Genomic DNA, 23,296 nt, shown 5'->3' with positions numbered 1-23,296 from the left:
CTAATCCAGTAAATATTTGCCGGCATAGACCTGTTGTCGAGAGAGGTTTTTTGCTTTTTTTGTTTTAATTTTTAAAAATATAAAATTAGTTTCTTTACTTGTGTTGTTTGGCCAACTTCTTTAATTTAATATATGTAATTAATTAATATCTTAGTCTTTTTTAATTAGTAATTATTTTTTCATTAGTGAATATTTAAATATTACTGATTTCATAATTGACTTAATAAATAGCAATTAATTATTTTGTGAACTTTTTTTTTTCAATATTATATAATAATTAAAACATAATATGTTTAAAGGGTATAGCCGCATGGCTATAATGTTTAAATATTCGAATATATATAAGGAAATATGACAAAGGGAACTTAAAAAGAGAAGCAACCTCTTTGTATCACTTCTCAAACACATTCAACACACAAACAAGGAATAAAGCTAGAAATACATACCGTGTCTAATCGATTCATTATCTCAAGGCTCAACTTTCCTACAGAGAAATCCATATTTTTAACGTTGATTTCAAGAGTATGGCCGCACGGCTATACGCTATATTAATGGTTATATGTTTAATGGTTAAACGGCAATGGGTTGCCGTTGAGCTTCAATCCTGATTTGCTCCTTCATTTTTCTTATAAAGTCTTCGAATTTTTTTATTGAGTTCATCTGTTCTGTACTGGTAGTGGCTAACACGATTTGTTTCCAGCTCTGGCGTGTCCATCTCTTCTTCTCGTTGCTTTATCAAAGATTCACTTCCTCCTCCTTTTTCTTTTGCGCTAAAAGCTTGAGGTATTTCTTCTGCCTGCAACAGAGCCCCATTTTTATGTTCTTCCTGTTGTCCATCTCCGTCGTCATCTTCTTCTTCTTCTTGTATAGTTGGCGACTCCCCTTCATCTTCACCAGCAGCATAAGCGATGGCGTCATGATCCAGAGACTCATCGTTGGATTCATGATTATTAATAGAGGTGGTGCTGCAACTTGAACTGCAAAGTCTAGGACTAGGCACAGAGATGCTTAGTTTATGGGTCCACCTCCACCTTTCCTATATTTATGTAAATAGTATATAGTATGGGCCAGCAACATTTTCTATATGGTCATATTGTTTAAATATAATGTAAGCTTGGTGAGGTAGGATTACGAATATAATCATCATCACGGATTCACGGAACGGATGATCAAGTGGCATAAATTCATTGGACAGCTAGCTTTTAAAAAGTAGATAGCTATAGATAATAGACAGAGAAGTTTGACCCCAGGATCTTCTTGACAAAGCACCTTAATTTGCAAGAATAATCATGCCTTCCAATTACGGGTTCATCAAAACATCCCCCATTTAATTAGGAAATGGAAATACATTACGCTTGGCAATGGCATTATGGCAAGCCGATGTTAATGAGGAAACTGACATTATTAATTGATTAATTATTGTATAATTTCAGGAGCCAATCTCTCGCACTCAAATGCTTGTCCAGAGTACAGACATGATGTATTCACTTCACTTGTACTTCTGTTAATTGGTTGGTCACAGCAAAAATAAGTGAGGAAGGCAAGGCATACATATATAATATATATAATATATTAATTAATTGTCGAAGGAAACATGACCATTGTCTCCCCCTGTGAAGTCTTTTTGTCCAAAACAGAACAGTTGTTTGGGTGACCAACATAGACACCCCACTTTCAAATTCATCAGCAGCTCTTTTGATGACTGGTGAACATGGAAACATTGTCCTTCTTGATCCATCTGGAAATGTCACCAGGTCCTCCAATCACACCCAAGTTTTGCGTCCAAATGTCCTGCTTTTGGATATAGGCAATCTTGTGATCAAAGAAAGAACCGAAAACAGCCAAACATTTTTCTGGCAGAGCTTTGATTATCCCACACACATTCTGCTTCCAGATATGATGCTTGGATGGAAGTTAAGCACATGTTTAAACAGGTACTTGACCTCGTGGAAAAGCTCAGAGGACCCGTCAACAGGGGACTTTTCTATCAAACTAGATCACCATGGCTTCCCGGAGATTTTCCTTTGGGACATGAGGGTATATGCAGATGGTGGCCAAGATCTCTATGTTCTAGGCGGGGGCTAGGCGGGCTAGGCTGGGGCTAGGCTCGCTAGGCGGTCTAGGCGGCCTCTAGGCGGTCTAGGCGGGCGACATGAGGGGATATGCAGATGGTGGCCAAGATCTCTATGTTCTGGGCGGGGGTAGTCGGGCTAGGTTGGGGCTAGGCTCTCTAGTTGGGCTAGGCGGGCTAGGCGGTCACTAGGCGGGCTCTAGGCGGTCTAGGCGCATAGGAAAAAAAAACACCATTTTGGAATCTCCAAGGTCAGGGAAGAGATCACGATGGTGCTATGAGCAAGAGACAGATAGATGAGGATTGAAGAAGAAGTCTGAGCGAGAGAGAGGGGCTGGAAGACGGCTCTTGTTAGAGTTAGGGTTTGAGAAGGAAAATTGCATTTATATGTTGAAGAAAAAAAAAAAAAAACAAAAGAAGAGATGGGCCCCCGATTACTCCTCATTCTGAAACCCCTTTTATTTTCTCTCTTGTGTATGCAGTGCAGGTGCCAAAGACTGGAAAAGGCAAGAAAAAAGGCTCAACCCGTTAGCAAGGAAGGATATTTTATCATCAGCAAGATGTTTCTCCATGGGGATTCAGTTATCATTGTTCTTAGTATTAAGTGAGGTGTATTGTATGTAGCTTTGACAATTCCAATAGACTTGTACAAGTAGAGTCCATGCTGAAGATTTATATGCACTGAAGTTGGGAGCTTTTATATGCACTTTTTTAAATTAGAGCAACTTTCAAGTGCTGTATATTTCTTTGGATTTGTTTGTGAATTTCAGTTTACTTGTATTGAATGCACTTTTTAGTCATACAGTTCTTGAAAGGAACATGACCACGTAAACTGATGATATACTTTTTAGGAAATGTGTCTTTCTTACTATTATAACCCAAATTATATACTTTCTTTTGAAAGGAACAATGACAACACATTGTCCATTAACTATACAAAAGATCATATAGCTTTTTTCAGAACTAAAATAATTTAAATTTGATATCTTATACATACATATATATGTGTATATATATGAAGCAGCCCTTCATGAAACAAATTGGCCAAATTAATCTTTAATTAATATACAACTAATATGTTATAGTCAACGAGAAAAAATTAACACTAGCTTCTAATTATATTATATATATATGTGCTTGTCTCAAACATAAATTGTACATTAGTTCAACCTATTGAATACCTCATGTATCGGACCTCTTGTTGAGTCTTTACTCAAACCCAGTGATTCTGTTGAGTCTTTCATCTTTCTTTGTTTTCCTAAAAAATACCTTATGTATTAGACCTCTTGTTTTGGGGCAGCAATGGGAATTTTGAGAAAAACTTAATTACATTATTGACACAAGGATTATCTGAAGAAATTTCATATTCTGGATATCGAAGTGAAATCGTTGGTGACAAATCTAAATCTATAACAACAAAAAATAGTTTTGTATATGGGCTAGCGTAATGTTGGGACTTTAGTTTGAATCACGAGCCCTATGCATCATGCAAAAGGTGTCTCAATACAGCAAGCCAAAATCTTGGCGAGCATTGTCGTCTTAGTCGAGGAGCTATGATATGGATGGTTGGTTGCATCCTAAAATACTCAGACACAAAATTCTTTGGTATAATTGACAAGGATAACGGGGTGTAGGGGAAAAATCCTCAATATGTTCCTAATTCCAAGTTATTTCCAATGGCACTAGATCATTTGTTAAATCGATTAACTTCTGAAATTGTTTCCGAACAATTTGTATGCTACTAGAATCATTCAGGTGACAAAGAGGAATAAAAGGACAAAAAAGATTGATCTTTATAGTTTTGGTCGAGTATACTAGAGACTTGTCACATGAAGATTGCAAGAAGTGCCTTCACGTTGGAATAAGCGAACTTCAAGGTTATAGTCAAAGAATGAGTGGTGGACGTGCTATTTATGGGAGTTGTTATGTCAGATTGAATTTTCCATCTAATACTAAAATTTGTTTCTTTCAAATGGAGGTATTTATAAATAAGTATAAAGATGTGTTAACCTTAAAAGAGATAAAATATTAAATAAATCTCAATTTCAATAGGACTAAATAAATGGGTGTGTAGGACTACATAAACTGGTAAGTAACTAAATAAACTCCCCAAAACCAAATGGACAAAACTTAAGATATATATATATATATATATATAGCTTCCATTGAGGGATCCCTCAAATAAGCTTATTTGAGGGACACCCCTTGTAGGGCCCACTCCGGATTGTATTTCACTAATTCAAACCGTCTATTTTGTAGATACACATTCAAAGATCATCTCTACAAAAAATCACTTGAATCTGATATCATTTGACTACTCAATTGAGTTACTGAAATTTTAGTACTTTCTTGAAGCACCATGTTCATTGATTTTGTAGGACACAATTGGATGTCGAAACGGTTTCCGATTTGTCTAATTTTTTGTAAGGATGAACAGTCCCCTTCTATTGAGGATCCCTCAAATAATTTTATTTGAGGATGCCCTTTAGAATACTCTACAATTTTTTCTCAATGATCAAACAATCTATTTTTAGGTCTTCATTCATAGATCATCCTTACAAAAAATTAGACAAATCGAAACCGTTTCGACATCCAATTGTGTCCTACAAAATCAATGAACATGGTGCTTCAAGAAAGTACTAAAATTTCAATAACTCAATTGCATGGTCAAAAGATATCGGATTCAAGTGATTTTTTGTAGAGATGATCTTTGAATGAGTATCTACAAAATAGATGGTTTGGATTAGTGAAATACAATCTGGAGTGGGGCCTACAAGGAGTGTCCCTCAAATAAGCTTATTTAAGGGATCCCTCATTGGAAGCTCTCTATATATATATATATATATATATATATTTATAAACAATCTTAAGGTTTATTTGATAACCATTTCATTTTCACTATTTTTGAAACTGATACTTTTGAAAAAAGAAAATATGTTTGGTAACATATTTCGTTTTCCATTTTCAAAAAAGTGAAATCAAGTTATCAAAATTACCCTTATTTTTTAAAACAATTTGCAAGTGTTTTTAGTTTTCAATTTTCTTTTTCATTTTTTGTGCGCTCTTTTTCACTCATCAATTTGACATCACCAGACATGGAATGCATTCAAGGTACCAAAACTTAGTATTTGGGACCACCTTTAACTACTTTAATTACTTTAATTAGTAGTTATGTTTTAATTATTATTTACCTAGTGAATAATTAGTATTTAAATATTTTATCAAAGAAAAAAATTAAATAAATAAATAAATACTATTTATTAAGTAATATAATTTGTAAAGTTAATTAAAATAATTAATACTAATTATTCACTAAAGAAATAATAATTAAAATATAATTACTAATGAAATTAATTAAATAAGGCTAAGTAAGATATGATTTAATTAATAAAAAGAAAGTTTTAAAAAAAAATCTATTGATTTAAACATACTAAGTATATTATTTCTTTTTAAAAGAAACCTCGTCTGAAGAAATTTTGTCGGTAGAGGTCTAATTCGGCAAATATAAATTCATATTTTTATTGTTGGTGCAATGTGGAATTATCTTTAAAGGATATAATATTTCAACAATATAGCCGCCGGGCTATACTCTACAAATAAAATATTTCAATAGTGTAGTCACGTGGCAATACTTGATAAATAGAAATTTTCAACAGTGTAGCCGATGGGCAATACTCTCTAAATAGAAATTTCAAACGTATAGCCGGTCGGCTATACCCTGTAATTAGAAATTTTGAACGTATAGCCGCCCGGCTAAACGGTTTAAATGGAGTCTTCCAATAGTAAAGCCGTCCGGCAATACTATTGAAATAGATAGCCGCGCGGCGCGGCTATACTCTCTAAATAGAATTTTTCAAACGTATAGCCGCCCGGCTATACTCTGCAAATAAAATATTTCAACTGTATATGCTTAACTACAAAGACATAATAACCTTCATTCCATCATACCATCTTGATTACTAAATTTATTCAATTATAAAATTACTAAGCTATTCCAAATATGATTCATTCCACCCACTCCCAAGCTCATTCACGTTTGTTTACATTAAACCAAGCAAATCCTGAACTGAAACGACCTGTTCATATACTTGAAGTGTTGGCACTGCACTAACCTGAGAGAAGATGAAATCCATTCCCTAAGGGTTCGAGCATTCGACATAGTTTCGGCTGTTGTAAAGGTCTTCGAAACTACCACAAGTGCAAATATCAAAAGAATATGAATGAACGATAAGAAACCACACATAGAGCTTAGATTACAAAAGTCAATATGTAGTGATATAACTAAACTTAATGCTTATCTGGGTTTAACTCTGCAATATTTCTGGCAACTTCAATCCTCTGATAAAAATCAACGTTTGCATATAATCAGAATCATCCATCCTCTGATAAAAATATGCATATAATCCTTTAACCCAACTACCAAGACTAGAACCAAATATTTATACAGAGAATGCATCTAACATAGTCCCTGAATATGGGCTATGTTTCTTCAAGCACCACAACTACAACCAACACACAGAATACAGATTGCTTTAAAAAATAAACACCAAGAAAATTTGAAAGCATGCAAAAGCTTGCCATGTCCTAAAATCCTATGTGCTGTATCAAATACAAAATGCTTCTCTATATGTCTTTAACAGATGAATGCATACATACCTCCTTCAAGAACTACGCCACTGAAAAAAACTCATGAACACAGACAATCTCATTGTTCCAATAAGGTAGGTCCTAAAATGAAGGAGCTGAAAGAAAATATTAAAGTTCGAACTTACGCTTTCATCTCGGAAGGACTTGTTTCATCAGCACCACCAGCTATTGATCTTGACATCTGATGTAAATCTATCAGAAATAAATGAACAAAATATAACTTAATCAGAGCTAACTTGGTCTTAGAATGGTAGGTTTTAATAAAATTTCTCAAGATGCAACACAAATGTTTCAGAAATAAGTACAGCTATGTTTAACATCAGATATAGCAGATGAGCACAAGTACAAAAGATAATTATAAATGACACACAAATTAAGTGTTATGTTTGTTTTAGGTGAACCTGGAGATGCTACTAAGGTTGAATCCCATACTCAAACTCATACAGATTGGACTATGGAGATCAAACAAGACATGTTAGCATTGAAATTGAATGAAAATATGGAAAAATGGGTACAAGTACTCAACCAATGGATCTCCCTGTCCCCATCCATTTCATGTTCATGCATTCTTTAGCTCATGTCCTGAAGATAACACATAAAACAACAAAAGTGGATACTCATGGAATGTATACAAGTAGCTCAAGATTACCCTCATTGCTCTCCAAGTGTTCCTGTGGCAGAAAGTAGGATCAGATGAGGCTTAATATGCCTAGTAATTGAAACATTGAGGAGTGTGAAATTGCCTTGGAGTGGGGGTGCATTTGTGGATGGGGACATGAGCCTTGAGGCATGTAAAGAGAAGTGTTTGGAGAACTGTTCTTGCACTGCTTATTGTAACATGAAGATTTCAAACGGAGGGAGACGTTGCGTCATGTGGTTTGGGGAGCTAATGGACATGAGGGTATATGCAGATGGTGGCCAAGATCTCTATGTTCTAGGCGGGGGCTAGGCGGGCTAGGCTGGGGCTAGGCTGTCGCTAGGCGGTCTAGGCGGGCGACATGAGGGTATATGCAGATGGTGGCCAGGATCTCTATGTTCTGGGCGGGGGCTAGGCGGGCTAGGCGGACTATAGGCGGTCTTGGCGGTCGCTAGGCGGTCTAGGCGGTCGGGCTAGGCGGGCGCTGCGCCTAGAAAAGAAAAATGCCATTTTGGAATCTCCAGGGTCAGGGAAGAGATCACGATGGTGCTATGAGCGAGAGACAGAGAGATGAGGATTGAAGAAGAAGTCTGAGCGAGAGAGAGGGGCTGGAAGACGGCTCTTGTTAGAGTTAGGGTTTGAGAAGGAAAATTGCATTTATATGTTGAAGAAAAAAAAAAAAAACCAAAAGAAGGGATGGGCCCCCGATTACTCCTCATTCTGAAACCCCTTTTATTTTTCTCTCTTATGTTTTGTTCCACTATTCAATTCTGTCTTCTTTTATGTTGGTTCGTAGATCTTCATCAATCATCAAAGTTCTTTTTTCTCGTGATATTTGTGTGATCTTTTTTGTGTGTGTGTGTGTGTGTGCGCGCGCGTATGCAGTGCAGGTGCCAAAGACTGGAAAAGGCAAGAAAAAAGGCTCAACCCGTTAACAAGGAAGGATATTTTATCATCCGCAAGATGTTTCTCCATGGGGATTCAGTTATCATTGTTCTTAGGAGTATTAACCAATGGATCTCCCTGTCCCCATCCATTTCATGTTCATGCATTCTTTAGCTCATGTCCTGAAGATAACACATAAAACAACAAAAGTGGATACTCACGGAATGTAAACAAGCAGCTCAAGATTACCCTCATTGCTCTCCAAGTGTTCCTGTGGCAGGAAGTAGGATCAGATGAGGCTTAATATGCCTAGTAATTGAAACATAAATTAAAACCAAAATATATGCATGGTAAACCTGAACTGAATCTCAACCAATGATTCAGCAATTTCTTGGCCGAAGATGAGGGTTTTTCCTCTTCTACAGCAACTGTATTATCTTGCATCTCTCTGGGAGTTTTTGATTGAGTAATCCTACACTTACCACATTTTTATACCAAATGATGTGGCATGTCCATATCATATGTCACATCAATTAAATGAATGAAGTATATTTTAATAAATAAAATTAGAAAAACGGAGACTAGTATTTTACATGATGTGGTATGTACACATCAGCTGCCACATCATGTGGTATGAAATTGTGGTATAAAAATGTGGTAAGACTAGTATTATTCTTTTTGATTTACTCTTTTTGCCCATCTGAGAATTGACAAAAATGTATTAGCAAATATGCTAGATTCGCCAGGAAAAAAGAAATCTGAAGAAAAAAAAAACGCCATTCAAGTTTTCAAAAAATGGGCCGCCTAGGTGGGCTAGGTGGTTTTTTTATTATTAAAAAAATAATAATATAGCCGTGCGGCTATACAATTTAGTTTTCCTAGAATTGATGCCATTTTGGAGTTAGCATCAAATGGCATTCATTTTCTCTGTAAATGGCCACAGGACCTTAATTCTAGTTGAGTGGTAAAGAATGACATGCTTTATAATTCTTTCCTATTAGATTTCTCCTCTCTTTTATTTCGAAATTAAAATCGGACCGATAGTTGGTCATTTGATTCTTATGATATTGATTGAATGCAGGCAACTCCCAGTGTCCCACCACGTGAAACCAGAGCCCTGAACATCGTGATTTGCCAAAGTGTCAACTCCATGATTAGCCTTGCAAAAGATATGAGAAATCTTAAACAAAATGTGTTGGAGACGATGCAACAATTCTGCCAATCAACCCGCAAGTGCCAAAGGACCAAATGAGGAGAGCGAAAAAATTGAGTAACTAATAACGAATCAGTTTCAATCCAAACATTATGCCAAGCATGAAGCCAAGCAAGCTTAATGGCCCTGATGATATCTAAAACTTCAACATGTATTGCACTAGGGACATCTAAATTGGAGCAAAATGCCCTAAGTACACAACCATGACAATCTCGAAAACACACCACCACTACCTGCTTTACCAAAGTCACTTTTGCAAGTGCAATCAGTCTTAATTTTGACCGAACCAAACCAAGGGAGATGCCACGTAACCTCAATAATTTTGAGATTGGGGCTGGGTCTATAGCGCACCCTAAAGGAACGAATAGTACACAAGTCACGCACATTGTTCGACATATGACCCTTGGCAAAAATACTAGAGGCACGCACATGATAAATGGTACGACAAGCAAAATAAACTGTAGAAACCTTTAAGTAGAATATTTTATAAGTATAGCCGCCCGGCTATACTCTTTAAACAACAAACTTTGGATTTCTCTTTTTACATTACTTTAATTAGTAGTTATGTTTTAATTATTATTTACTTAGTGAATAATTAGTATTTAAATATTTTATTAAAGAAAAAAATTAAAAATTAAAAAGCTATTTAATAAGTAATATAATTTGTGGAGTTAATTAAAATGTTTAATACTAATTATTCACTAGATAAATACTAATGAAATTAAATAAATAATGCTATGATATTATTTCATTACTTAAAAGAAAATTTGAAAAAAACAACTAAAGATACTAAGTTTATATATATATATATATATTTTTAAACTCTCCCGACGAATATTTGTCGGATTAGACCTATCCTGATGAAATTTCATCCGCAGAGCTAATTCTCATCGGGAGGGGTCTAATCAAGCAAACATTTGCTGACATAGACATGCCGACGATATTTCGTCGGGACATGTTTTTTAATTTAAATTTAAATTTTAAATTTTTTAAATTTCAAAAATATATAATTAGTTTCTTTACTTTTGTTTTTCGGCCAACTTCTTTAATTTAATATATGTAATTAATTAATATCTTACCAATTTCATAAATGACTTAATAAATACCAATTAATTATTTTGTGGACTTTGTTTTTTTTTAATAATATATAATAATTAAAACATAATATGTTTAAAGAGTATAGCCGCATGGCTATAATGTTTAAATATTCGAATATATATAAGGAAATATGACAAAGGGAACTTAAAAAAATAAGCAACCTCTCGGTATCACTCCTCATACACATTCAACACAGAAACAAGGCATAAATATTCCCTCAACCCTAAGCGCACACATAAGAACAAAGCTAGAAATACATACCATGTCTAATTGATTCATTATCTCAAGGCTCAACTTTGCTATAGAGAAATCCATATTTTTAATGTTGATATAAAAAGTATAGCCGCACGGCTATAAACTATATAAGATTTTAAAGGTATAGCAGCGTGGCTATACGATACTCTGTTAAACAAACTGAATTCTATATGTTTTATGTATGTGCAGCGGCACATCTGCTCGGTGAATGCTTAAACGGCAATGGGTCGTCGTTGAGCTTCAATCCTGATATCCTCCATTTTTCTTATAAAGTCTTCGAATTTTTTATTGAGTTCATCTGTTCATCTGGTAGTGGCTAAGTAGTCATTAACATGATTTGTTTCCAGCTCTGGTGTGTCCATCTCTTCTTCTCGTTGCTTTATCAAAGATTCACTTCCTCCTCCTTTTTCTTCTGCGCTAAAAGCTTGTGGTATTTCTTTTGCCTGCAATGAGTTCCATTTTTATGTTCTTCCTGTTGTCCATCGCCGTCGTCATCTTCTTCTTCTTCTTGTATAGTTGGCGATTCCCCTTCATCTTCACCAGCAGCATAAGCGATGGCGTCCTGATCCAGAGACTCATCGTGGGATTCATGATTATTAATAGAGGTGGTGCTGCAACTTGAACTGCAGAGTCTAGGACTAGACACAAAGATTGCTTAGTTAATGGGTCCACCTCCACCTTACCTGTATTTATGTAAATAGTATATAGTATAGGGCAGCAACATTTTCTTTGTAGTCATTGTTTAAATATAATGTACGCTTGGTTAGATAGGGTTACAAATATAATCATCATCACGGATTCACGGAACGGATGATCAAGTGACATAAATTCATTGGACAGCTAGCTTTTAAAAAGGAGATAGCTATAGATAATAGACAGAGAAGTTTGACCAGGATCTTCTTGACAAAGCACCTTAATTTGCAAGAATAATCATGCCCTCCAATTACGGGTTCAGCAAAACATCCCCCATTTAATTAGGAAATGGAAATACATTACGCTTGGCAATGGCATTATGGCAAGCCGATTTTAATGAGGAAACTGACATTATTAATTAATTAATTAATTATTGTATAATTTGAGGAGCCAATCTCTCGCACTCAAATGCATGTACAGAGTACAAACATGATGTATTCACTTCACTTGGTGACAGCAAAAATAAGTGAGGAAGGCAAGGCATACATGTATATAATACATTAATTAATTGTCGAAGGAAACATGACCATTGTTTCCCCCTGTGAAGTTTCTTTGAGCTGGGTTTCTTCAAGCCAGGCAATATTTCAGGCTGGTACTTGGGCATATATATGGTACAAAAATGTCCAAAACAGAACAGTTGTTTGGGTGGCCAACATAGACACCCCACTTTCAAATTCATCAGGAGCTCTTTTGATGACTGGTGAACATGGAAACATTGTCCTTCTTGATCCATCTGGAAATGTCACCAGGTCCTCCAATCACACCCAAGTTTTGCGTCCAAATGTCCTGCTTTTGGATATAGGCAATCTTGTGATCAAAGAAAGAACCGAAAACAGCCAAACATTTTTCTGGCAGAGCTTTGATTATCCCACACACATTCTGCTTCCAGATATGATGCTTGGATGGAAGTTAAGCACATGTTTAAACAGGTACTTGACCTCGTGGAAAAGCTCAGAGGACCCGTCAACAGGGGACTTTTCTATCAAACTAGATCACCATGGCTTCCCGGAGATTTTCCTTTGGGACATGAGGGTATATGCAGATGGTGGCCAAGATCTCTATGTTCTAGGCGGGGGCTAGGCGGGCTAGGCTGGGGCTAGGCTCGCTAGGCGGGCTAGGCTGGGGCTAGGCTCGCTAGGCGGTCTAGGCGGCCTCTAGGCGGTCTAGGCGGGCGACATGAGGGGATATGCAGATGGTGGCCAAGATCTCTATGTTCTGGGCGGGGGTAGTCGGGCTAGGTTGGGGCTAGGCTCTCTAGTTGGGCTAGGCGGGCTCTCAGGCGGTCTAGGCGCTATAGGAAAAAAAAACACCATTTTGGAATCTCCAAGGTCAGGGAAGAGATCACGATGGTGCTATGAGCAAGAGACAGATAGATGAGGATTGAAGAAGAAGTCTGAGCGAGAGAGAGGGGCTGGAAGACGGCTCTTGTTAGAGTTAGGGTTTGAGAAGGAAAATTGCATTTATATGTTGAAAGAAAAAAAAAAACCAAAAGAAGAGATGGGCCCCCGATTACTCCTCATTCTGAAACCCCTTTTATTTTCTCTCTTGTGTTTGCAGTGCAGGTGCCAAAGACTGGAAAAGGCAAGAAAAAAGGCTCAACCCGTTAGCAAGGAAGGATATTTTATCATCAGCAAGATGTTTCTCCATGGGGATTCAGTTATCATTGTTCTTAGTATTAAGTGAGGTGTATTGTATGTAGCTTTGACAATTCCAATAGACTTGTACAAGTAGAGTCCATGCTGAAGATTTATATGCACTGAAGTTGGGAGCTTTTATATGCACTTTTTTAAATTAGAGCAACTTTCAAGTGCTGTATATTTCTTTGGATTTGTTTGTGAATTTCAGTCTACTTGTATTGAATGCACTTTTTAGTCATATAGTTCTTGAAAGGAACATGACCACGTAAACTGATGATATATTTTTTAGGAAATGTGTCTTTCTTACTATTATAACCGAAATTATATACTTTCTTTTGAAAGGAACAATGACAACACATTGTCCATTAACTATACAAAAGATCATATAGCTTTTTTAAGAACAAAAATAATTTAAATTTGGTATCTTATACATACATATATATATATATATATATATATATATGAAGCAACCCTTCATGAAACAAATTGGCCAAATTAATCTTTAATTAATATACAACTAATATGTTATAGTCAACGAGAAAAAATTAACACTAGCTTCTAATTATATTATATATATATGTGCTTGTCTAAAACATAAATTGTACATTAGTTCAACCTATTGAATACCTCATGTATCGGACCTCTTGTTGAGTCTTTACTCAAACCGAGTGATTCTGTGAGTCTTTCATCCTTCTTTGTTTTCCTAAAAAATACCTCATGTATCAGACCTCTTGTTTTGGGGCAGCAATGGGAATTTTGAGAAAAACTTAATTACATTATTGACACAAAGATTATCTGAAGAAATTTCATATTCTGGATATCGAAGTGAAATCGTTGGTGACAAATCTAAATCTATAACAACAAAAAATAGTTCTGTATATGGGCTAGCGTAATGTTGGGACTTTAGTTTGAATCACGAGCGCTATGCATCATGCAAAAGGTGTCTCAATACAGCAAGCCAAAATCTTGGCGAGCATTGTCGTCTTAGTCGAGGAGCTATAATATGGATGGTTGGTTGCATCCTAAAATACTCAGACACAAAATTCTTTGGTATAATTGACAAGGATAACGGGGTGTAGGGGAAAAATCCTCAATATGTTCCTAATTCCAAGTTATTTCCAATGGCACTAGATCATTTGTTAAATCGATTAACTTCTGAAATTGTTTCCGGACAATTTGTATGCTACTAGAATCATTCAGGTGACAAAGAGGAATAAAAGGACAAAAAGGATTGATCTTTATAGTTTTGGTCGAGTGTACTAGAGACTTGTCACATGAAGATTGCAAGAAGTGCCTTCACGTTGCAATAAGCGAACTTCAAGGTTATAGTCAAAGAATGAGTGGTGGACGTGCTATTTATGGGAGTTGTTATGTCAGATTGAATTTTCCATCTAATACTAAAATTTGTTTCTTTCAAATGGAGGTATTTATAAATAAGTATAAAGATGTGTTAACCTTAAAAGAGATCAAATATTAAATAAATCTCAATTTCAATAGGACTAAATAAATGGGTGTGTAGGACTACATAAATTGGTAAGTAACTAAATAAACTCCCCAAAACCAAATGGACAAAACTTAAGATATATATATATATATATTTATTTATAAACAATCTTAAGGTTTATTTGATAACCATTTCATTTTCACTATTTTTGAAACTGATACTTTTGAAAAAAGAGAATATGTTTGGTAACATATTTCGTTTTCTGTTTTCAAATAAGTGAAATCAAGTTATCAAAATTACCCTTATTTTTTAAAACAATTTGAAAGTGTTTTTAGTTTTCAATTTTCGTTTTCATTTTTTGTGCGCTCTTTTTCACTCATCAATTTGACATCACCAGACATGGAATGCATTCAAGGTACCAAAACTTAGTATTTGGGACCACCTTTAACTAATTTAATTATTTTAATTAGTAGTTATGTTTTAATTATTATTTACCTAGTGAATAATTAGTATTTAAATATTTTATCAAAGAAAAAAATTAAATAAATAAATAAATACTATTTATTAAGTAATATAATTTGTAAAGTTAATTAAAATAATTAATACTAATTATTCACTAAAGAAATAATGATTAAAATATAATTACTAATGAAATTAATTAAATAAGGCTAAGTAAGATATGATTTAATTAATAAAAAGAAAGTTTTAAAAAAAATCTATTGACTTAAACATACTAAGTATATTATTTCTTTTTAAAAGAAACCTCTTCTGAAGAAATTTTATCGGTAGAGGTCTAATCCGGCAAATATAAATTCATATTTTTATTGTTGGTGCAATGTGGAATTATCTTTAGAGGATAGAATATTTCAACGATATAGCCGACGGGCTATACTCTACAAATAAAATATTTCAATAGTGTAGTCATGTGGCAATACTTGATAAATAGAAATTTTCAACAATATAGCCGATGGGCGATACTCTCTAAATAGAAATTTCAAACGTATAGCCGCCCGGCTATACCCTGTAATTAGAAATTTTGAACATATAGCCGCCCGGCTAAACGCTTTAAATGGAGTCTTTCAATAGTAAAGCCATCCGGCAATACTATTGAAATAGATAGCCGCGCGGCTATACTCTCTAAATAGAATTTTTCAAACGTATACCCGCGCGGCTATACTATGTAAATAAAATATTTCAACTGTATATGCTTAACTACAAAGACATAATAAACCTTCACTCCATCATACCATCTTGATTACTAAATTTATTCAATTATAAAATTACTAAGCTATTCCAAATATGATTCATTCCACCCACTCCCAAGCTCATTCACGTTTGTTTACATTAACCCAAGCAAATCCTGAACTGAAACAACCTGTTCATATACTTGAAGAAGTGTTGGCACTGCACTAACCTGAGAGAAGATGAAATCCATTCCCTAGGGGTTCGAGCATTCAACATAGTTTCGGCTGTTGTAAAGGTCTTCGAGACTACCACAAGTGCAAATATCAAAAGAATATGAATGAACGATAAGAAACCCCACATAGAGCTTAGATTACAAAAGTCAATATGTAGTTTCTGGGTTTAACTCTGCAATATTTCGGGCAACTTCAAGCACCACAACTACAACCAACACACAGAATACAGATTGTGGCCAAGATCTCTACGTTCTGGGCGGGGCTAGGCGGGCTAGGCTGGGGCTAGGGTCGCTAGGTGGTCTAGGCGGGCGACATGAGGGTATATGCAGATGGTGGCCAAGATCTCTATGTTCTGGGCGGGGGCTAGGCGGGCTAGGCTGGGGCTAGGTTCGCTAGGCGGTCGCTAGGCGGGCTTTAGGCGGTCTAGGCTGGGGCTAGGCTCGCTAGGCGGGCTAGGTGGTCGCCAGGCGGGCTCTAGGCGGTCTAGGCAGGAGGGCTAGGCGGGCGCTGCGCATAGAAAAAAAAAAAACCCCATTTTGGAATCTCCAAGGTCAGGGAAGAGATCACGATGGTGCTATGAGCGAGAGACAGAGAGATGAGGATTGAAGAAGAAGTCTGAGCGAGAGAGAGGGGCTGGAAGACGGCTCTTGTTAGAGTTAGGGTTTGAGAAGGAAAATTGCATTTATATGTTGAGGGAAAAAAAAAACCAAAAGAAGAGATGGGCCCCCGATTACTCCTCATTCTTAAACCCCTTTTATTTTTCTCTCTTGTGTTTTGTTCCACTATTCGGTTCTGTCTTCTTTTATGTTGGTTGGTAGATCTTCATCAATCATCAAAGTTCTTTTTTCTCGTGATATTTGTGTGATCTTTTGTGTGTGTGTGTGTGTGTGTGTGTGTGTATGCAGTGCAGGTTCCAAAGACTGGAAACGGCAAGAAAAAAGGCTCAACCCCTTAACAAGGAAGGATAGATTATCATCAGCAAGATGTTTCTCCATGGGGATTCAGTTATCATTGTTCTTAGGAGTATTAAGTGAGGTGTATTGTATGTAGCTTTGAATAATTATACAGAGAATGCATCTAACATAGTCCCTGAATATCAGAATATGGGCTATGTTTCTTCAAGCACCACAACTACAACCAACACACAGAATGCAGATTGCTTTAAAAAATAAACACAAAGAAAATTTGAAGGCATGCAAAAGCATGCCATGTCCTAATATCCTGTGTGCTGTGTCAAATACAAAATGCTTCTCTAGAGTTGAAAAATCGGGCGCCTATGCAGGCAGGCTAGGTGGTTTTTTTTGTTATTAAAAAAACATTATAGCCGCGCGGCTATACGATTTATTCTAGAATTGATGCCATTTTGGAGTTAGCATCAAATGGCATTCGTTTTCTCTGTAAATGGCCACAGGACCTTAATTCTAGTTGAGTGGTATAGAATGACATGCTTTATAATTCTTTCCTATTAGATTTCTCCTCTCTTTTCTTTTGAAATTGAAATCGGAGTGATAGTTGGTCATTTGATTCTGATGATATTGATTGAAAGCAAGCAACTCCCAAGGTTCACCCTAATTTACGGAAACCAAGAAGTGGCTTAGACCCGATGAACAATGACCTTCCCAGCACCAACCTTGAAGACTCTATATCCTGCTTTGATTTTTCCAGGAATGATTCATGTCTCATATCAGCAACAGGAGGGATGATCTCCATTTTTGACATGAAAACGTTTAAGGTAAACCCAACACAAATAGTATTCTTGAAATTTTCTTTTCCCAGCCAAAACTTCCCAAATCTTGTTCGTCAATATGCTTAGGTTCTGTTTGCAAATTTCTCATGATCTAACTCATTGTACTCATACAAATCTGTTGCGTAAAAATGCAGACGATGAAGAAAGTCATGCCACCGCCACTGCGGCAACATGTCTTGCTTTTCACCCCCGAGATGACAGTATAGTTGCTATTGGCATGGACAATTCCACCATTGTAATATATACAATCTCCACTCAGACGAGGTAGTTTGTTTGTTCTTGTAAAACAGAAAACAAAAAAATCATGCTCAATGTTGTGATGAATCAAACCCGAAAAGAGTCATTGCCTTGATTATAGATTTTGCAGGTTACAAGGAAGCTTGAGGGTCACGCCAAAAGAGTCACTAGCCTTGCCTTCTCGAACACACTGAATGTACTAGTTTCTTCTGGTGCTGATGCACATTGGAAACTACAATATTACTTTTCAGACATGGCTTCTACTCTAATGCGACTTCTGTTATTTAACGATCAACGTCGTTTTGTCCCTGCGGATTTATGTGTGGGGTGCTACTGGGTGTGAAAAACACAGAAGAAAATTCTTGCAGATTCCAGATGGGAGGAGTTGAAATCATTGTCATATACTTACATCCAAATTCACGAGAATGAGCTGCACCTCATTGCCATAAACAAGACTCACCTTGCAGTGTATGAAGTGAGAGAACTAGCATGTGTTTAGGGGGAGGGGAGGCTACCCCATCCCAAGGTCAGGGCATACCAAGGCCTCTTTGAGGAACTATTTGGCTTTTTTAATTCTTCACTTTGGGATTCAAAACACAAGGCACCCAAGAAGGGATCAGGCCACTCAATGCTTCACCATGATTTTTTTTTTTTTTTCATATAAAGATGTAGTACAACGCCCCTTCACAAGTATATGATACTAACCTACACAAATTGTGTATCAATTTTTACTTTGCCTTGCATTGCAAATGCTCAAAAAGAGCCTGCATATTTTACCATTGATTTCAAGAAAGATAAGGTTCTTTTTTAAAATTCTGCAAGCTAAGTATTCTTCAAGTGGTCACACTATCTCTAGGAGGTTTTCCCTTAGGAATGACCGTCCGGTTGTGGCATCACAAATGTAAAACAGAGAATAGAGGCCTGCCACCTTTTTGGCTTTGACCGGCAATATTATCGTCTCCTGATTCACTTTTATATGTGTTGTTGCATAAGGAACCTGTTGTGTCAAACTTTTCACATGGGCACTTTACCATCCTCGCCAAAACAAAACTGAGCATGGCACATCATTGTGCTGTGGTGTTCTTGTATGCCTTGCAAATTCTCCTTTGCATAGAGAAAACGAACCATCAACGTAACCAGCAAAGGAGATAAAAGATCAAGAGTCCTGAAAATTCCAAGAAATGGATCTCCTTGTAGAAAGGTCCTACTGCTGAAGCTGCAAAATGCATACATCATGTGATTAACTTGCATATCAGATGTAAATATCAAATAATTTGGCATGCAAAGCAAGGCAAAAAGTAAATGAAATCAGCAGAAGACAAGGTCCATGGATGCATCTAACAAAACATTAGCTTATTTGTTTTGGTTGTCAAATGGCTACAGCATTCCTAAGTTATTACATACATTTGGCTCTTTACATATCAGGTCAGTATTAAAATTCCATTTACTGATTTCGGTTCATCATCATATCACATTAGTCCCACCAGTTTTAACTCAAAGTTTATTCTCAAGTCTCCACTAAGGTTGCACCAAATTTCAGTTTGTATATTTGTTTATCCAAAAGGATTCCAAATCTGCTTCAAATATTTGTTCTGTAGACAAGTTCATATAATTCCAAATGTATATACTTGTATAAAATACCTATGTAATTTGAATATGAACTGTATGCCATACGACTAATTGCATTGAAAAGCCAATCAAAGGATTTAGTAGAAATAACCAGATTCAAAATTAAATCTTGCTAAACCTCAAACAGTATTTCTTTGGTCTATAGGATTAACTTCTTGTAACCGGCATTAGTAAAGCAGGGAAATTTCTACTCTTATCAAACTCATGAGATCAGAAGTCACATAAACTGACTACCAACACCTCAACTACAGAGGGACAAAATTATGAATAAAGACATGCTTAATATTTTATTAACACATCAAAGAATCATAATTTCTTATAAACTCTATCTCTGAGCCTGCATTCTATATGAATAACTAACACTGCCAAAACCATAAAAAACAAACAACATAATGCATTAAGTCACCAAACATACATGCCAGCTAAAAAACAGGAGAAAAAAAAAAGAGAGTAAATCTTACTGCTTGTAACTTAGATTTCTCCTCTCTTTCCTTTCAAATTTCTCAAGATGCAACACAAATGTTTCAGAAATGAGTACAGCTATGTTTAACATCAGATGTAGCATATGAGCACAAGAACAAAAGATAATTATAATTGACTCACAAATTAAGTGTTATGTTTGTTTTAGGTGAACCTGGAGATGCTACTAAGGTTGAAACTTGAATCCCATACTCAAACTCATACAAATCCGACTATGGAGATCTAACAAGACATGTTACCTCTCAAATTGAATGAAAATATGGAAAAATGGTTATAACACTAGTCAAACAATGGATCTCCCTGTCCCCATCCATTTCATGTTTATGCATTCTTTAACTCATGTCCTGAAGATAACACATAAAACAACAAAAGTGGATACTCACAGAATGTAAACAAGTAGCTCAGGATCACCCTCATTGCTCTCCAAGTGTTCCTGTTGCAGAAAGTAGGATCAGATGAGGCTTAATATGCCTAGTAATTGAAACATAAATTAAAACCAAAATATATGCATGGTAAACCTGAACTGATCTCAACCAATGATTCTACAATTTCTTGGCCAAAGATGAGAGTTTTTCCTCTTCTACAGCAGCTGTACTATCTTGCTTCTCTCTGGGAATTTTTGATTTACTCTTTGTGCCCATCTTACGGATCCAAAAGCTGCATTTCACCCAGATTACATTACTGAGAATTGACAAAGATGAAATTTAAAAAGAAAAAATTCAAAAGAAGAGATGACTCAACAATTGGAGCCCCAGAAAGCAGCATACTCCTTTTGGGTCAGTTTGTAAACAATCAAAACAACTAGAGGAACATGAAACTGAATATTTAGGTAAGAGAATATTTGTTCATCATCAGCTTCCTAGCAACCAAACATAACATAAACCAAAACAGAAAACAGAAAATACTTATTTTCAATTGAAATTTCTCAGCTTCTCATTAACTCTGTCTCTGGCAATTCAGATATCAAGGATGGTCTACACAAACGGAGCTGATGCCATTTTGGTGTTAGCATCAAATGGCATTCATTTTCTCTGGAAATGGCCACAGGACCTTAATTCTAGTGGAGTGGTAAAGAATGACATGCTTTATAATTCTTTCCTATTAGATTTCTCCTCCATTTCCTTTCGAATTGAAACCGAAGTGACAGTTTGTCATTTGATTCTGATGATGTTGATTGAATCCAGGCAACTCCCAAGGTTCACCCTAATTAATGGAAACCAAGAAGTGGCTTAGAGCTGATGAACAATGACCTTCCCAGCACCAACTCTGAAGAAGAGGCCATGTCCTGCTTTGATTTGTCCAAGAATGATTCATATCTCATATCACCAACAAGAGGGATGATCTCCATTTTTTAGTATTTGCAGAGATGACAGACCCGCTCGGAAAAAAGAAATCTTTTATATAAAACAAACGACATTCAAGTTTTTGAAAAGTGGGCCGCCTAGGCGGGCTAGGAGGGTTCTATTTTTAATTTTATTTTAATAAACCGTATAGCCGTACGGCTATACCTTTTGAATATATTATTTATTTAAACGGTACACTGTACGCCATGAATAATATATTTAAATATTAAAGCCGCCCGGCCGTACTTTTAAAGAAATTATATTTTCTGTGATTTTCCTTTATCAATAAGAGTAGTTTAAAACATTATCCATTACTATTATGCCATACCCGAGTCTTTATTGTCCCCTTTTGATTTTTTTTACTTATTACCCATAGAAATAATTTAGCATTTTCCCATTCAATACTTGTATTATATACGTAAGTACGTATTTTTCAATAATACTTTCGTTTTCTGTACACGTCTTAAAGACTCGGTAAAATACATATATATTTTTTTAAAAGCAAACATACAATATATGTATTGTACATGTACATATATATTATTCATGTTTAATACACAAGTTTTTTTACAAAATTTTCAATAATACACAAAATTTTCACATATTATTGAATAAAAACAATATATATATTAAAATATTATATAGTTGCCGAAATTTTTAGTTGTAACTTGCTAAAATTTTTTTGAATAAATCACGTACGTATTTTTCCCATTCCGTATTTTACTAACTATGAAAGAATGTGAGAGGCTAAGATTATTTCTTGTTATAACAATAATGCAAGACAATGAACTTTCGAAATCTCTTTGCTAGCCAGAACAACAATTTCAAACAAAGATGTATGAGTATAGTAGTAAGAGGTGGTAGTATTCTTTTTGTAAAAAAATATATATATATATAGAACAAGAGATTATGCGAGATTAGCTCTTCAATATCGGTCATCAAATGCACAAACATCCACAACCCTCAAAGAAGTGACCAACACATTTCAAGAGCCCCCTCGCATCCCCTTGATCATAATTTCATTAATATAAAAGAAACATATAAAGAAAACACGTATAGCAGGGGGACCAAACCAAAACCCTGCAAAAAAGAAAGAGTGACATAAAGGCACTGCAACATGCGGACCCAAGAAACCAAAACTTTGAAGGAGTAAACAAAAAGAGACTAAGTAAAGCGGTAATCGGGCATGCCTACCTCTCGATGACGAAGACAAAATAAATGAAGGTGCAATGTCCCACCACGTGAACCCAGAGCCCTGAACATCGTGATTTGCCAAAATGTCAACTCCATGATTACCTTGCAAAATATATGATAAATCTTAAACAATATGTACTGGAGACGATGCAAGCAATTCTGCCAATCAAATCGCAAGTGCCAAGGGACCAAATGAGGAGAGCGAAAGAATTGAGTAACTAATAACGAATCAGTTTCAATCCAAACATTATGCCAAGCATGAAGCCAAGCAAGCTTAATGGCCTTGATGACATCTAAAACTTCAACATGTACTGCACTTGGGACATCTAAATTGGAGCAAAATGCCCTAAGTACACAACCATGATAATCTCGAAACACACCACCACTACCTACTTTACCAAAGTCACTTTTGCAAGTGCCATTAGTATTAATTTTGACCGAACCAAAGCAAGGGGGATGCCACGTAACCTCAATAATTTTGGGATTAGGGCTAGGTCTACAGCGCACCCTAAAGGAACGAATAGTACACAAGTCACACAAATTGTTCAACATATGACCCTTGGCCAAAGTACTAGAGGCACGCACATGATAAATGGTATGACAAGCAAAAGAAACTTTAGAAACCTTTAAATAGAATATTTTATAAGTATAGCCGCACGGCTATACTC

At 35.9% G+C, this 23,296-nt stretch overlaps 2 long non-coding RNA genes and 2 pseudogenes across 2 annotated transcripts; 2 read left to right on the top strand and 2 right to left on the bottom strand.

The window, feature by feature from the left end:
- Positions 1-1,698: 1,698 nt before the first annotated feature.
- LOC148918364 (S-locus-specific glycoprotein BS29-2 pseudogene) lies at positions 1,699-2,085 on the top strand (annotated as a pseudogene).
- A 3,976-nt stretch (positions 2,086-6,061) lies between these two features.
- Positions 6,062-8,046, bottom strand: LOC148918363 (uncharacterized). Its single transcript, XR_016125438.1, has 3 exons — positions 7,368-8,046; positions 6,844-6,910; positions 6,062-6,409 (listed from the first exon to the last, which is right to left on the bottom strand). It is a non-coding gene; the product is annotated as an uncharacterized LOC148918363 (long non-coding RNA).
- Positions 8,047-12,021: 3,975 nt separating this feature from the next.
- LOC148918362 (S-locus-specific glycoprotein S13 pseudogene) lies at positions 12,022-12,579 on the top strand (annotated as a pseudogene).
- A 5,650-nt stretch (positions 12,580-18,229) lies between these two features.
- Positions 18,230-20,839, bottom strand: LOC148918361 (uncharacterized). Its single transcript, XR_016125623.1, has 3 exons — positions 20,610-20,839; positions 20,475-20,524; positions 18,230-19,198 (listed from the first exon to the last, which is right to left on the bottom strand). It is a non-coding gene; the product is annotated as an uncharacterized LOC148918361 (long non-coding RNA).
- Positions 20,840-23,296: the final 2,457 nt, after the last annotated feature.

The sequence above is a fragment of the Prunus mume genome, linkage group LG3, assembly GCF_029339155.1.
Source record: "Prunus mume cultivar Tortuosa linkage group LG3, ASM2933915v1, whole genome shotgun sequence".
Lineage (NCBI taxonomy): Eukaryota > Viridiplantae > Streptophyta > Magnoliopsida > Rosales > Rosaceae > Prunus > Prunus mume.
This window is presented reverse-complemented; position numbering and strand designations above follow the sequence as displayed.